The 16,642-nt window shown below is 57.6% G+C and overlaps 1 long non-coding RNA gene across 1 annotated transcript in view; it reads right to left on the minus strand.

Moving 5' to 3' along the window:
• Positions 1–14,810: 14,810 nt before the first annotated feature.
• Positions 14,811–16,642, minus strand: part of LOC121102402 — a 4,982-nt gene continuing 3,150 nt past the window's right edge. The window contains exon 3 of the long non-coding RNA XR_005834495.1: positions 14,811–15,196. This is a non-coding gene — a long non-coding RNA (uncharacterized LOC121102402). The remainder of the gene's footprint in view (positions 15,197–16,642) is intronic.

Raw genomic sequence — 16,642 nt, forward strand, 5'->3', positions numbered from 1 at the left:
GGGGGCAAAAAACCCAGATAGTGTGAGGAAGGAGAGAGGAGGGAGGGAGGGACTTATTGACTCAGTAAGTCAGCAAGCAGGACCTGGAAAAAGCACAAGATAAATATAAATAATAATAACTGTAGATATTTATGTAGACTTTGCTACACAGATGTAGCAGTACTGGACGCTGGGCTTGCTTCTTGACGCATTTACTCAAATCATCTTCAAAACGGCCCTAGAAGTGCAGATTACTCCTATTTGTCAGTTTGGGAGTCTGAGGCCAAAGAGCAATGCTAGTGTGAGGCAAAGGAGGGATTCCTAGTGGCCCCAAGACGGCTGGGTGCCTGGCGGTTATTGCCCCCGGGACATGGACGCAACAAAGAGATAAACAAGTCATTTTAATACAATGTAATACCTTCTGTGAGTCTCTGTGTTCCGGCACTATTGTTTATGAATCACAACAACCCCGGGGGGGTTGTTCCCCTTTGCAAATGCGGGACCAGCAGTGGGGCCAGGGCCAGGCCCACCCCAGGGTCCACTTGCCCACCCGACCAGGGAGAAGTCAGAGGACTAGAGGAGACACCCACTGGCCGCCTGGAGGGTCTCGACATCTGAATTCAGGACCTTCTGAGGTTAGTGCCCATGGATGCAGCGACGCGGGGGCTGCCCCCATGATGTGGGGGTACAGGGTCACTCACCCTCGGGCTTCAAACCAGGCGTCTGTCAAATACCTGCTCGAACTCCGACTACGCCAAGATGCTGCCCCTCCCTATTCCCTCAGCTGTAAAACGGGGCCCCGAGTCCCTCCCCCCAGGGGCCCGCAGATTTGGGCGCCCGTTCCCTGGGGTCCCCCCCATGCAGTTTCAGGAAAGGCCGCCCCCAACCTGGATCTGGGGACCCCCAGGGATTGCCTGGGGAGGGGGCCTTCAAATTTCCGGTCCCTTTCCACTTCCCTGGGGAATATTGAGCCCTAAAGGAACCCCCTGGAGTAACCCTAAGGGGGATCAGGGATCCCAAATGTGCTGAGCTTAAGCGAACCCCAAAACGCCCCCTGGCGGAGGCAGACTGAGCCAGCACAACTCTCCTTGCCTGGTTCCCGAGATCCCCACCCAGAGCCTGCCCCCAGAGACCCGCCCCTCGGAAGCCACCGACCCAGGCCCTCCCTAAAACCTGCCCCCAATGTCCTCCCACAGGTGGCCGGTTCTGAGGGCCCGTCCCCTAAAGCCCGCCCCCAAGCTCAACCTTCATAAAACCGCCTTCTAAGCCTATCTTCAAAAAGCCCAGCTCTCCTAAGGCCTGCCCCAAGACCCTGTCCTCAGAACCCACCCCTTCTCCGCACACTGCTGGCCTTAGGAGCACCTAAGGCCGCTGAGCCCCGCCCCTCAGGACCCTCCTCTGAAGCCTGCCTGCCTAGATCCCCATAGGCCATGTCCCTACAGAGTCCCCAGAGCCATTCCCTTGAAGCCCAACCGCCCTAAGGCCCACCGCGACAGGACCTGTCCCCAAATAGGAACCCCAAGGCGCCAGATCCCCGAAACACTCGGCCCCCCCTCCCCCGTGGAATTCCCTTACCTCTTGAAGTCCCTTCCATAGAGCCCACCCCTCTTGCCCCTGGGCAGGGGTCCAGTCACGTTCCCACACCTGTCTGGAGTTCAGAGTAGGGAGCCCTCCCCCACCGTCCATCAACCCAGCCAACAGGGCCCCCATTCAGGCAATGGGGTGAGGGCTCCCGTTTGCCAGGCTCAGAATATCTAGGTCCTTCTAAGGGAGCATGTGGGGTCTCCTGCCTTGAAGATCAAAGTCCTAAAGAGCAGAATGCCTAGAACTGTTGGGGAGAAGGGTGTTTTGGGAGGGCAGGGTTACAATAATGATGCTTTACATACACCACTCTATTACTAGGATACCCATTGTATTGCTGAGGATAATGAGGCTCTGAGATTTTGGAACAGAATTCACCCAGGTTCCTCAAAAGCTTTGTTTGTGATGACTATGGAGCTAGAATGAGGGGTCATCAGGCATGAGGTACTGGACACATTGGCGGGGGACTCCTCAAGACACCCTTTTCCTTCTGTGCCTCCTCTCTGGCTTGCTTCCTTGAAGGCTCTGACCTTGACCTACAGGAGGGAAGTCTCTAGAAGGGTTGATCTTAAGACAAGGGAAGGACATCAGAGGGTGCCTGGTCTGGATGGTCAGAGCTGGGATAAGAAGGCGAGAAAGGAAGGGGTGGGAGGAAACACGCAGCCCCTCCCAGCCCTATGGGGGAGGGGCTGCCTGGGGCCTCTCCTGGGTCTGACTGTCCGCCTTTGTCTGCGGTGGTCAGTGCAGGCTTCTGCCCTTGCCCTTGGTGTCTGTGTCTGGCTACCCCTCATGGGCCAGTATTCATCTGGGTCTCCCGCTCTGTGTGTGCTCCTGTCTCTGGCTGTCTGGGTCTGCCTGTGTGGGTCTGCCTCTTTACACCTGATCTGTGTCCATCAGCCTGTCCCCTCTATGTCTGGGGCTGGCCCTTGGTGAGGGGTGGCCTCTGGTCTGTCTGCATCTCACTGTCTGGACTTGGGGCCCTTGGGAAGGTAGGAGAGGGGAAGCTGACTGTTCTTCCCATCCAGCATCCTACCAGCTTTCTGGAGGGCCAATTGGGTTTTCCATCTGACTTTGAACCTCAGCATAATGGAGGTGGGTAGCTGTCTCCTCCTACCCCCAACCCCAGGTCTTGGCGCGAGGGAGGAACACTCTTCAGTGTCTTTTAGCCTTATTCTGCCTCTTCCTGGTCCTTAGTCCTTGGGAGTCCCCGCACACACATACACTCCACCGCATCCCAGCTGGGAGGAATTGTCTAGGCAGGGGGTTGGGAGTCATGGGGTGAGCGGAGCCATCCAGAAGCCACACTGACCTGCCCCCACCCCTACCCTCACCCTGCGCTCCAGGAAGGCAAAGCAGCTGGCATGGGTCTGGAGGTCAGAGTTGGAGGCGAGAGGTCCCAGTGGAGCCAGATGGGGAGACGATGGATGGAGGCAGCTCTGCTGTCACGTTGAAGAACAGGGAGCAGGGGCATGAGGTCAGACCCAAGAGCTTCCAGAGGGTGTCTGGCAGCCTGTGTGTCCCTGTATGGATGTCCATGCATGTGTTCCTGTTTGCATGCCCCTGTTTGTATGTCCCAGTGTGCATCTGTCCCTGTGTGTGTCCCCTTGTGTGTGTGGATAGACGTTGGTGGGGGGCGTGCAGGAGGAGCTGGTGAGGGCCTGGCAGACAAAGAGCATGATGGAGTGTGTAACAAAAGTGCACTTGGGGGCCCAAGTGGGGTCCCATTGATGGCCCAGGCTGTGGGGGGGAGGGGGCCCCTCATTTCCCCGATACCACCATGGCTTCTCAGGTTCCCACCTGCCCTCGCCATGCTATCTTCCTGGCGTCCTCTCCAGCTGCCTGGCCTTTCAGGTGGGGTCCTCAGCCAAGGGGTTCATCTGTCCCACCAAGACCTGGGGGCACCCAGTGGGCTCGGAGCCTGAGCTTCTGTCCCAAGGCCACCAGATATGGGGCCAGGGGTCGGGCAAGAAGGCTCTGGCTTCCCCAGGGCTAGTGTTGGGCCTTGTGGAGGGGCCTAGGGCAGGTTGATGGGAAATTCAGACACTTCTGCTGAGGTTCATGGTGCAGGGTGAGCCTGGGTCTGGGTCAGGATGGATTCCATCTGCCAAAACGCAGGTAACAGCTACCAATGGACCCGTTCCCAGAGGGGGGGGGGGGCTGCAGTGGGCTTGGGTTCCAAGCTACTCTGGTGGGCTATTCTGGGGGGTTCTGTGGGTGCCTGTATATCCAGGTGGGTGTGTGCTATAGTGGGTGCCTGTCTCTATGCCAGCGGTGTCTTTGTGTTGGCACAAGTGTCGGCACTCCCGCAGGCCTCTGTTTGTGTGTGGATGTCAGTGTGACTGTGGGTGTGTGTCAGGCTAATTGTGGGTAATTGCAGGTCGATGTGTGAGCCAGGGTGTGTGGGTGTCTGGCGTCTGTCAGTGTCACTGTGGGTGACTGTAGTCTGTGTGTGAGCTGATTATGGTGCCCCCTCCCTCTCACTAAAATGTCAGCTCCGAGAGGGCAGGAAGTTGATCTCTTGCAGCCCGGCACGTAACAGATGCTCAATAAACAAGTGTGGGATTTATGGCCATCCCTGGTGACTGCGGATTTCTGCCTGTCCCTGTGTCATTGTCCTGTGGGTCATGTGCCATTGTGCAGGTGTTACTCTGTCTGTGTGTGTGTTGGTATTATGGTAGGTGTCCAGGGGTATAAGCAAGGGTTAGGGTAGATGACTACAGGGATAGGTACTGTTGGAGTGTTCATGTCTGTTTGTGGGTGACAGTGTCATAATGGGTGTCTCGGAGGTCAGTTTCACCCCGGGCAGCCATGTGTCCGCACGTGCAGCTGTGTTATTGGGGGTCTGCATGTGTGTATGCCACGATGTCAGGGTCTGTACAGGCCTTGTACCATCGATGTATATGTGTGTTCAGTTGCCTGGGTGACCGCGGTGACTGTAGGTCCTAGCTCGGGCAGGCACATGGATGCCAGTTCCTGTGGATAATGGTATCCATCTATAACTGCGTCTGGGCATTTAATATATTTGTGGTAGTCATGGTGACTCTGGGTAACAGCCCTCGGGTGCCCGTGCAACAGTGAGTGTTCTGCGTGTGCCATAGAGAACTATGTGTGTCAGTGTTATATGCAAAGCTGTCTACACTGTAGCCACCGTCGGCAGTGGCTGCATTTTTCAATGTAGCAATGTTTTCCAGCTGTCAGCCCTGGATGTCCTCGTCATTGGGGGTGATGTGTGTGCCCACGTGGCAGTATTATTGTGACTGACTCTGTGTGTGAGTGTATGAGCATTCCTGCAGGTGATGTAATAATGGGGAGGATGTCTGTCCACGTACAAAGTGTGGATTGGGAGACTTGGTCAGGGATTTGGGAGTATCTAACTGTAAATCTGTGAGTAGTCCAGGGCCGCGTGGAATGGGTGGGAAAGGAGTTGGGGGAAACTGAAGTGCACTGGGGTGCGGGGGGCGGGGGCACTTCTCAGCTCCTATCAGCCAATGAGGGATCTTCATCCCCCCACCCTCAGCCTGCCCTCCAGGGCGAAGTCCCTGTGAAAGGAGTCCTGTCGCTTTAAAAGGGCTCCCCAGCAGTGGGATTCTGGGCCATTTTTCCCTTCTATGGCCAGTTTTGGAGGGCGTGTTCCTGTTAGCAAATCTTGGCCCCAGTAAATACCCCGCAGCCGCAGCCGGTAATGACAGACCGGCGGGGAGCCCGCGGAGAGCGCCGGGGCTCCTGCAGGCATCGCCGCTGCAGCCCCGGGGCCACGGCCACAGCCACAGCCAGGCCCTAGCCGGGCCCCCGCCGAGATCGATCTCCGCAGGGCCCGCGCAGGCCCGCGCGCCCGTGAACTTGGCCGGGGGCGCCTTTCCGAACGCGCGCGCGGGGCCGGAGCCTCTTCCAGCCCTGGGTATCCAAGGCCCCCCACCCGCTCTGCGCCCCCAAGAACAAAGCTCGCCGCCGCCCGGCCCCGGGGCCTCCCTGTGGTCAGGTGTCGGGCGGCCGGTGCTCCCTGTCCCTAAGCCCCCCATCATGCGTCCCCGCCCTGCGGGGGCATCTCGGCCCGCCGTCCCCCAGCCCGGCGGCCCAGGCTTGGGGACTTGAGGGCCTGTCCTCTTTGCGAGGTCTGGCCTTCCTGGCTCCCCTCCTCGGGGAAAGCGAGACGCAGAGATGCCGCCGGGCCCTCCCCGCCCCCCTTCTCCAGCCTCCGCAACAATGGAGGGCCGGGCCGCAGAGGCCGGGGCGCCGGCCCCCGGGCCGCGAGCAGGTGCGCGAGGGGGCCGGAGCCGGGTCCCGCCGCCGCCCCGCCCCGCCGCGCCCCCTCCCCGCGGGCGGCGCCCCCGCCCGCCCGGCGCCCGTGCTCACCTCATTTTGGGCCGCCGCCGCGGTGCCCCTCTTCTTTCCAAACCAGCCCGGAAAAGCCCCCTGAGTCGAGGCGCCAGCACGGGAAATTGCATTTCGGCGGCTTCGGTGCTGGGCGCCCCCCCCCGCCCGGGCCGCGAGCCGGGGGAGGGGGCGGCGGGGCTCCGGCGCCGGCTCGAACCCGCGGCCGCCGCCTCCCGCCCGCCCGCCTGTCTGTCTCGGTGACGTGCCCGCGCTCCCCGCAGCCGCCGCCCCCTCCCTCCTCCCCGCGCCCTGCCGGGCGGTGGGTCTGGCGGCGGCCCTGTGTGTCCCGAGGCCTCCCTCCAGGCGCACCGGGACGCACGCGGGGATGCCCACGGGGCGTCAGGACGCAGCTCCCGGGGCCCGCGCGGGGGACACGGGGGCGCGAGCGGGCACACGCAGGGACCCAGACGCACGTAGACCTCAAAGGCGCACGGGGAGCACACGCGCACAAAGGCACGCGGACCAGAAACACAGGGAAGGGTGTGCAAGGGGTTTCCAGACACATACCCACGGGAGGGGATGTCGGGACACGTAGGGACACTGGGGTACCGGCCACAGGGCCACACGAGGATGTCCACAGAACGGAGCTACACACATAGACCCAGGAAGCCCACAGACACACGCAAAATACAGACACATCACTTCCACAGGACAGGAGGATTGTCCTCAGAACTGAAATATGCTTAGAGAGGAGCCGGGGGCACACGCACAAAACACATGCTCAGACTTCACTTTGCAGGGATGGCCACAGAACACACACGCGTGCACGGACGAGAGAGCACACACAAGATACACAAAGATACAGGGATACACACAGAACCAACATACCTCCGCACCCTCTAGGTGCAGGGTCGTGGGACTGCGCCGTAGCACCATACCCCCAACACACATGGGTACACACACAGAATAGAAACACGTATATAGAGATACGCCAGGCACGCAGCCTCAGGGGCACACACAGACACACAAATATAAGCTCAATCACTCATGTACAAAGGGCAGAGGCATGCTAGAATTCATAGAACCAACGCTCACACCCACGAGACTCCCCAGGCAGGTTCCTGGGGCCACAGGGGTCCATCCATAAGGACACAGGAAATACAGAGACACTTAGGGACATGTGTACCTGCGGCCCTCTGGCATAGGCACATACATGGCCAGATACCCAGGCCACATACAGGAGGTCAACGCAGAAGTTGTACACAGGTCGGGGCTCCCCTGATCTGGAGATGCTTACGTGGAGCCCCCCGATTCCCTTACACACACACACCTGGTACTTGGGCACCCCCAGCAGGGAATGGACACTTGCCGAGTCTCCCTCCAGGGACCCACACACACATAACCCCATAAACTCCCCAACACACACATAGTCCCTGCCTGCTGTGGCCACTGTGGCTGGTGGCTGGTGGAAGGAGGTCACCTCAGGGCAGACTGTGGAGCCAGGTGGCCTCCCATTGGCCAGGGCTGAGCTGACAGATTTCTCATGTTGTTTATTTATTTATCCCCCATCCCAGTCTGACAGGGGACCAGAGAAACCTTCCTGCACCCCACTCAAGCCTAGGCTTTAACCCTTGTTGGGCCATGGCCCTGCTCTACCTGGCTATGCCCCCCCCCATTTGCTCCCTCACCATAGCCCTGCCTGGCTGTCCCCTTGACAGGTCCACCTTCCCCAAACCTTGCCCCCTTTCTCAGGTCTCAGCTCAGAAAGCCAAGCTCCAGCTGGCCCAGGCAGGTGGATGGCCCTAGAGACCCCCCAAAAGGCTACTAGGGTCCAGCCCTACTTTATCCCTAACTCCCCCTTAAATGGGGGATAATTCCCCGAGAGGGAGGGCATGCAAGGAAGAGGTTGGGAGGAAATAGTAATGGGCCTTCGTGGGTGGGGTCATTTCCTGTGCCCTCCCCTTCCTTAACTGAAAAGGAATATGAAACATTCATTCATTCATTCACAATCATTTCAGACTCTTCCTGGCAAGCCAACAAAGTGGATATTGTCCTTTTTACAGATGGGCAACTGAGGCCCAGAGAGGGTCTGCCCCTTGCCTAAGGTGGCACAGCCTGGAGGCGGCAGAGCTGCAATGCCCAGCGAGGCCTTTCCCCATCTTCCTTCCAGGATTGGCCCGGAGAAGCGCTCCAACGCACTCTTCCTCCCGCCCAGCTGCCCGAGGCCACCACCAGGGGGCAGCAGATTCCAGAACGCTCCTCTCTGTGAGGCTGGGAGCTCAGCTCCCCTTGCCTCCCACACCCCTTACTTCTCAGCAGCTGTGGACTCTGCCTGCACCCCACCCCCAGGGTGGAACCTCCACTGCCAAAGTGCAGAGGCTGCAGGAGTAAGGAGCTCTTCTTAAATAGAAAGCCCCAAGAATGGAGGGCCCCACAAATCCCTCCCTGGCACGTGGTCCCTCTTGAAGGCTAGCTCTACTTCTTCTTGCTGCAACACGTTTGCTGGGCGGGCAGCCTCTGCATTCCTGAACTGGGTCAGATGAGGAGAGGATTCCAGGAGCCCAGTGCAGTGGTCAGGCCCCCCCTTCCCCGTTTCCTCCCCCCAGAGTCCTCTGAATATCCCCTGGAGCCCAGCACAGGATGGGAGAGGCAGTGGGGGAAGCCCCAGTGCCCCAACCGCCTGGTTCCTCTGGGCGTGGGAACTGCCCTCCCCACCCCACCCCCAGCCCCCAGTTCCTGGGGCCCCTGCCAGTGCTGACTCATAGGGGACCCACGGCTGTGACTCAGCAGCGGCTCTTCTTAACCTCTCCCTGAGAGATTTCCCACCCCATGTCACCTTCTGTCCCCTCAGGGGTCTCCTTAGAGACCCAGAGGCGGACCAGGTGGGGGTGTGAGCCGGAAGGCCCTGCTGGGCAGGCAATGAGGGCTCAGAGCCCCAGCCCCGAGAGGTGCCCAAGGTTGCGGCCATGGATGCGCATGCCCGGTCAACAGGGTCTTGGGTGGTGGCCGTCTGTCCCCAGACGGGTGTGTGGCTTGCACACGCAGGAGGCGGCCAAGAAAAAAGCTCCAGAAGGCAAGACCCGGGCTGTGAGGACACCTTCCTTTGCACCCCACCAGAGCCTGGACGGGGACAGTCTGGGCGAGGCCCCGTGTGGGAGCTTGCTGGTCCACCCACAAACCAACTTCTCCGGCCATCTTCTCAGTCCCCGGAAATGGCCGCCGTACCGTTCCTGCTGCTGCGGCTGAAACCTTTCTTAGCAAAATGCAGCCCCTGATGCCTTCAGCTACTGTCCCTCCTAAGTGCGTCGGACACTCACCGGCGCCAGGGCCCCCACCAGGTCTCTCCCCGGTCCGGGGCAGTCACTACCTCCCTGCTCTCCTGCCCCAGCCTCACACAGTCTGGTCCACCCGCGGCACCTGGGAACCCCGGAATCAGGTCGTGTCCCCGCTCTGCTCAGAATTCTCCACGGCTCCCATTTCACTCAAACCGACCTCCCATCCTCCCCCTGCCCCCGACCCTAATACTCGATCCTGGATCCTGTCCCATCCTGCTGCCCTCACCTCCTCCACTCCTTCCCCTGCTCACTCTGCTCTGAGTACGTGGTTTCTCCTCACTGTTCCTCAGACACACCCAGCATAGTCCAGTCGCGCTGGCTCTTGGCACTGGCTGTTCCCTCTGTGAGAGACTCTGTTCCCCCAGATACCCGCAAGGCTGCCTCCCTCAGGTGTCTGCTCAGACACCCCCTCCTCAGTGCCACCTCCCCTGCCTGTTTAAAATCACACCCCCTTGTGTTATCCTGCCTTACTTTCTCCCATCACCCTGTCACCTTTGACCACACTGTACGTTTCCCTGCAGATCTCATTTCTCGTCTGTCTCCTGTACTCACGTGTCCGTTCCTTCGGGGCAGGAAGCTCTGTCTCGATCCTCGTGGCATCAGAGCAGAGTCTCCGACAGTGCCTGTTACATCGACGTATTGATAATTACTGTGTTCCTGGCATGCTGGGGACCAACACAGACATGGCACCTGCCTGCCACTGTCTGGGGGCAGGACAGTCACAGAGCTAGCTGGTCGTCACGAGGGGTTGTCAGTGCTGAGAGCTGGAGGCACACGTGAGTACAGGGGAGTCCTGGGGGCCAGCCTGCGGGACAGGGTGCAATCAGGGAAGGCTTCTGGAGGAGGTGGGGTCATGCAGGGCTGCGACGACCACTCAGGAGTTTAGACTGATGTAAGACAGGAAGATTTGAGGGAGTTTTATTTTTAGTTCGGTTTATTGAGGTAGAATTTACAGAGAGGAGAATTCAGCCTTTATACAAACTATGAGCTTTGATAAATAAATAGAGCTGTGCGGCCACCGTCTGAATCACGAAAAAGCAGAGTCTTTGGGAGGTTTTAAGCAAGAACACGAGGTCACATGCACCGGGTCCTGCGCCCTGCCGAGGGTACAAGGTTGGAAGCAGGGGACCTGTGGGGAGACCGGTGCGGCTGTCCAGGAGAAAACACATGGGACTGGATTAAGGGGGGTCTGGGGGACAGATGGGAACGGACAGCTTCAGGAACTGGGGCCGGCAGGGCTGAGGGACGGACCAAGCGTGGGGGTGAGGAACCAAGGAGGAAAGGTGGGGGTCCACTGGGGCAGAGTGAGTCGGGGGCCCCTGTGGGGCACTCCAGAGGAGGTGTTCAGAGAAGGTGTCTTCGATAGACGGTGACCAAAGCTACACCAGAGGAGGATAGCACTTGGGAGGCATTTCACAAAGAGGAGGGACACCAGGAGAAAGTCGTGTCCTGAGCTCAAGGCAGAAGAGACTAAGGAGGGGCGCCTGGGTGGCTCAGTCAGCCAAGCGTCTGTCTTCGGCTCAGGTCAGGATCCCAGGGTCCTGGGATCGAGCCCCACATTGGGCTTCTTGCTCAGCGGGGAGCCTGCTTCTCCCTCTGCCTCTGCCTGCTGCTCCCCCTGCTTGTACTCTCTCTGTCAAATAAATAGTCTTAAAAAAAAGAAGAAGAAGAAGAAGAAGAGACCAAGGTGACAGGTGCTACACAGAGATGGAGGACAGTGATGACTGGGGAAGCTGGTTTGACTGGGCGACTAGGTGTCAGCAGTGTGATCAAGCAGCTGCTGGAGAAGTCCCCGAGAGGGAAGGAAACGGGCAGCCAATTCAGGGCAGCACCCTTCAGCAGAAGGCTCCGGCAAACCACAAATGCAAGTTGCCACACGTGCGATTTTAAAGACTTACAGTAGCCACATTAAAAAAAAAAAAAAAGGAAAGAGGAACAGGTGAAATGAATGTTAATAATATATTTCATTTCACCCAAGATCCAAAATAGTATAATTTCAACATGTAACCAAATAAAAAGTAATGAGATTGTTTACATTCTTTCTTTTTTTAAAAAAAGTCATCTCTACACCCAACATGGGGCTCGAACTCACAACCCCAAGATCAAGGGTCCCGCGCTCCACTGACTAAGCCGGCCAGGCACCCCCTGTTTACATTCTTTGAGAAAAAAAAAAAATCGACACTTAAGACACATCTCCATAGCCCCATGTGACCAGTGGTAACTTCCCTGGAAGGCTCAGGTCTAGGCAAGACCCGATTTTGCCCACTTATGACTCACCTCTCTCACATCTCCCTAATCCCAGCCCTATCAGATCCTGTCTTTATTTAACATGTTGATATTTTGGGGGCACCTGGCGGGCTCAGTCAGTGGAGCTTGTGACTCTGATCTCAGGTTCAAGCACCACATTGGGGGTAGAGATGACTTAAAAAGAAATCTTTAAAAAAAATTAAAATGTTGATATTTTCTTCATTGTGGATTTTTCGCATTAATTTTAATTTTGGTTTTCAAGAATATTGCACTCAAGGGCTGCCTGGCTGGCTCAGCCCATACAGCATGTGACTCGTGATCTTGGGGCGATGAGTTCAAGCCCCTCGTTGGTGGCAGAGATCACTTAAAAAAAATATTGCTCTCAAATCTTATTTAATCTCCCCCACAAAACTTGTACAGAATGTTCACAGCAGCATTATTCATATCAGCCCCAAAGAGCAAACCACCCAAATGTCTATCCTCTGATCGATGGATAAAAAAATGTGATGTATCCACACCACGTATTACCCGGAAGAAAAAGTCACGAAGTAGTGATACGGGCTCTGACATGAAAAAGCCTTTTCAAGTGAACGAAGCCAGTCCCGAGTCACACTGTCAGAGTCCATTCGTACCTAGAGACAGAAGGTTGAGTAGGGGTGCCGGGGGCTAGGCAGGGTGGAGGGGAAATGGGGGGGGGTGACTGCTGATGGGTACTGGGGTTTCTTTTTAGGGGAATGAAAATGTTTTAAAATTGATTGTAGTGGGGGCACCTGGGTGGCACAGCGGTTAAGCGTCTGCCTTCGGCTCAGGGCGTGATCCCGGCGTTCTGGGATCGAGCCCCACATCAGGATCCTCCGCTATGAGCCTGCTTCTTCCTCTCCCACTCCCCCTGCTTGTGTTCCCTCTCTCGCTGGTTGTCTCTAAAAAAAAAAAAAATTGATTGTAGTGGTGGTCACACAACTCTGTGAAGATGCTAAAAACACCGAACTGTATACTTTAAATAGGACAGTTGTAGGACATGCGAATTTTATCTCAATAAAGCTGCTATAAAAAATGTTTCAGGGGTGCCTGGCTGGCTCAGTCAGTAGAGCATGTGACTCTTGATCTTGGGGTTGTACGTTCAAGCCCCACGTTGGGTGTAGAGATGGCTTAAAAATAAAATCTTTTTTTTTTAAGATTTTATTTATTTATTTGACAGCAAGAGGGGGAGTGGGAGAGGGAGAAGCAGGCTCCCTACTGAGCAGGGAGCGGGACACCGGGCTCCTGGGGCTCAATCCCAGGACCCTGGGATCATGACCAGAGACAAAGGAAGACGCTTACCGACTAAGCCACCCAGGCGCCCGAAAAATAAAATCTTAAAAAAAATTTTTCATCTTGATTACTGAGTGTTTGGGTGACCCTGTGAATTCTGGGACCCAACCATGCAGAGTGCCTCACCTCCTTAGCTCCTTAGGCGGCAGGGCCCTACTGGTCCTCCCACACCAAGCTCAAAAGGACAGCTAAGGTGGGGAGGAGGCCTGCACAGAGAGGTGGTAAAGCCAGGGAGACGTGGCCAGTTGTGCCCACAGCACCCCTTTTCCTGCCAGAGGCCATGGGCTTCCCTGAGCTGCAGGGTCCCAAGCAGGGGGAGAGGAGGGCTGGAATGATGGTTCTTCCTGGGGTTTCCACAAAGCCTGAGTCCAAGGGCCCCTGCCTGCCGGCCTTACCAGACGGCCTGACTCAGTTTGTCCACTGTGTGCATGTGACCCACTGCTGTCCCTGGAGTGACTCAGGAGGCCTGGAAGCCCCTTCCCGGAGGGGGGGGGGACACCCAGCTGCCCACGGTGACTTCTCACAGACATGGCGGAAACAGGCTGTGGCCTCCCAGGCCAGGCAGGACTCCTGGGGGGTAGCCCGGCAGGGTCTTGGCACCACATCCCAACTTCCAGAGGGCCTAAGGACAGGAGGAGGGGGTGGGGAACTCTTCTCAAAGGGCCTTTGTGGGATTGGTGGGGGGGCTGCGGGGGGGACCCCGCCCTGCGTGACTCACGCCTCATTGCTGGGCAGTGACTCACGCCCAGGCCCCCCTCTGGCCCGCCTGCAGCAGGTGCTGCCAGCTCCGGCTTCGGGATGGGGGCCTCTGCAGCAGCATTCATGCCGTCCTACCCCGGGCCTGTGACCCACACCCATTTCCACCCGCACCTGCCCTGCACTGACCTTGCCCTGCAGGGAGTGCTCGGACCACTGAGGAAACTTCCTCCACTCCCTCCCCTCCTTGGTAGCCGCAGACCCCTGGTACTGAGATGTGCCAGCCGTGGTCTCACGACTGATTCATGAATCCTCAAACCACTAGAGAGGTAGGAAATTCTTGCCACCTCCTTTTAAGGTGGGGAAACTGAGGCTCCGTGAGATTATGGAGTTTGCCCAAAGACACAGGAGATCAAACCAAGTCGGGGCATACCACAACTGCTGCCCCGGAGTGTAACTGGGTAATAATCCCAGCTGCCTTGTGCACCAGTGAAAGGTTCCTCCATCCTTCAATGTCGCTTCCATTTTACCGAAGAGCAAACTGAGGCAATGGGCACAGATGTCACAGATCAAGAGTGAGAGGCTGGGTCAAGATTCGAACCGAACCCGAGAGCTGGGGCCTTTGTTCCGCCGGTTCCCCATGGGCATCGGGCACCCACTTGGGGGCTGGGATGCCCCCGCCGCCGGGCCCCTCCAGCCGCGCGGGCCTGCAGAAGCCGGGCCGCCGGCCAGGCTGCCGGGCGCGTTGCCCGGCCGCATCACGCCGCTGTGAGTCACCGCGCGCGCCGGCCCCGCCCCCCGCGCTAACAAACAGCGCGTTGCCGAGCAACCGCCGCCGGGGGCCCGCCCCGTCCGCACGCGAGAGCCGGGTTCGAGCCTCCTGCCGGGTGGAAGCTGCGCGGGGCTCTGCGACCTGTGGCCTTACCGGGATTAAGGGACTCCGATCAGGCCTGCAGTCCTGGTGGGCGCAGACGTGAGGGCTCCGGAGACAGCTGTGGTTCAGTGGCGGTCGGGGGACAGAGGGTGTGTCGCCGCAAGCCAGACGCTCCCTTCGTTTTCTGAAGGCTGGTGCCAGGGTCAGGGGATGGCACAGTGTACTCGCTCTGGGGTGAGAAGAGCCCTGAGGAGCTGGGCCGGAGCTGTGGCCAAGGGGTCGAAACCATTTTTGTAGAGGGACTTAGGGTGCCTGCCTGGGGTTGAGGGATCAGGAGGGGCATTTGGGCTTCTCCCCCCCCCCCGCCCCCAAAAAAGAGCTAACACTTAATGAATGCATGCTGTGTTCCAAGCTGGTCTACACACGTGTCCCTACGTATATTAACTAACTTAATGTTCACAATAGACCTCTGACAGTTCACAGGTATTATTCCTGCTTTACAGATGGGGAAACTGAGGCACAGAGGCACAATTCTTTGCCAGAGGATGTGGAGCTCTAAGTTGGGATCCAAGCAGGGTGATGTGGGCCCAGGTGCACGCGCCATCGTGGTCCTATCTGGGATAGTCTGGAGCACAGGTCTGAGTGCCAAGCCCGTCTCGGAGTTTGGGTGGGACGTGCAAGGATGTGGTGGGGGCTGTCAACAAGACAGTTGAAGGCTTTGCCCTCCAGAGGCTGTACCAGGCTCCCTTCCAGACTGCCAGGCTATTTGAAGGCAGGGAGAAGGTTTCCAGAAGCCACTATCACTCCAATCTGGCTCCCCAGGACCCCATCATAGGTACCACCAGGCTGCCCACAGGACCTGTAAAGGGTAGGAAAAAGAGCAGGTACCAGCACCAGAGCAGGGTGGGCTGCACATGTGCCTCTCCTGCCCCCCTCACCTCCACTGGGAAGTGACCATCTGTCTGGAAAGGGATCACCTCTGCATCATTTAAGAAATATATATATATATATATGTGTATATATATATATATATATACACATATATATATATTTTTTGTTTTGTTTTGTTGTTGTTGTCGTTGTTGTTGCTTACTCAAATGATTGAATAAATCTCTCACATGGTTAAGTGGGGAGACAGAAGAGTACAGGGTTCCTGGAGAGTCTTAAGTCAGAGGGTCATGGTGGGAGGTGAGGAAGGCTTCCAGGAAGAGGTAATGCCCTAGGATCGGCAAGATGCTCCCCAGTGGGCAGATGAGTGTGACCAGCTGCGGAGAAGTGGGGTTCTGACAAGCAGGGCCTGTCGTCCGAAGAGGTGGGGACCATGGAAGAACTTTTTGCGGTGGATGGTAAAGGGATGTGATTTGATTGTCTCTGGAGAAGGGGTGGAAGGGGTAAGGCCAGAAGCAAGGAGACCAGGGAGGTGTCTGTTGGGAGTGTTTTCAGGCCAGAGATGATGGTTGCCAGATTTAGCAAATAAAAATACAAGAGTCCCAGTTAAATTTGATTTTCGGATGTAGAACAAGTAAATCCTTTTTTAAGTATGAATATGTCCCAAGTATTGCATGGGACATAACTTATTCTAGAAATTTATTCCTTGTTGATCTGAAAATCAAATTTACCTGGGTGTCTTGTGTTTTATCTGCCAAGAGTACTTGGAGGTCTCAAGCCCCCTATTCCCCGCCTCCCCAGGGATGGCGAAAAGATAATATAGCTAACGATATGGAGCAAATGCACTTTGAGGTGAATACCATTGTCCCATTTTACAGATGGGTAAACTGAGGCCCAGAGAGTTTTTTGGTAACTCCTCTGTATAGTTAGTGAGTGACCGCCGCCTGGAAGCCACGCGTGTTGGTTGCAGTCCACCGGCGGGTTAGAGCTGGCACACCCCCTCCTCCACGGGGTGGGAGATGGGGCCTGGACACTAAGGTTCCCTCGGTTTCTGGTGGCCCCAAGGCAACGGAATCCTCGGCCCCCTCCCGCAGGCCGGGATCTGTGCCACCCCGCCTTGCGCCCCTCCTCGCGCCCCTCCTCCCAGGACACCGAGGCAGTGGGAGGGACGGGAGGCGGCCTCAGGGGGGCTCCTCTCCTCTGCTGTGGCTCGGCCTCGCCCTCCTCCAGGCCGGGAGGATCCGCCGTCTGCGCCCGCCGGCAGGGGGAGGGGGAGGGTTATTTTTACCTCCCTCCAGGCAGCCGGGGCGACAGGAAGTGAGCGCGCGGCCCGCCAGATGTGGGGAGCCAGGCAGCTGGGAGCAGCCACAGCTGGACTGGCGGCCGGCCGGGGTCGGGGCGGGGGGGGGGGGGGGGG

Source organism: Ursus maritimus, unplaced genomic scaffold (assembly GCF_017311325.1).
Source record: "Ursus maritimus isolate PB19 unplaced genomic scaffold, ASM1731132v1 scaffold_14, whole genome shotgun sequence".
In the NCBI taxonomy this organism is placed as follows: domain Eukaryota; kingdom Metazoa; phylum Chordata; class Mammalia; order Carnivora; family Ursidae; genus Ursus; species Ursus maritimus.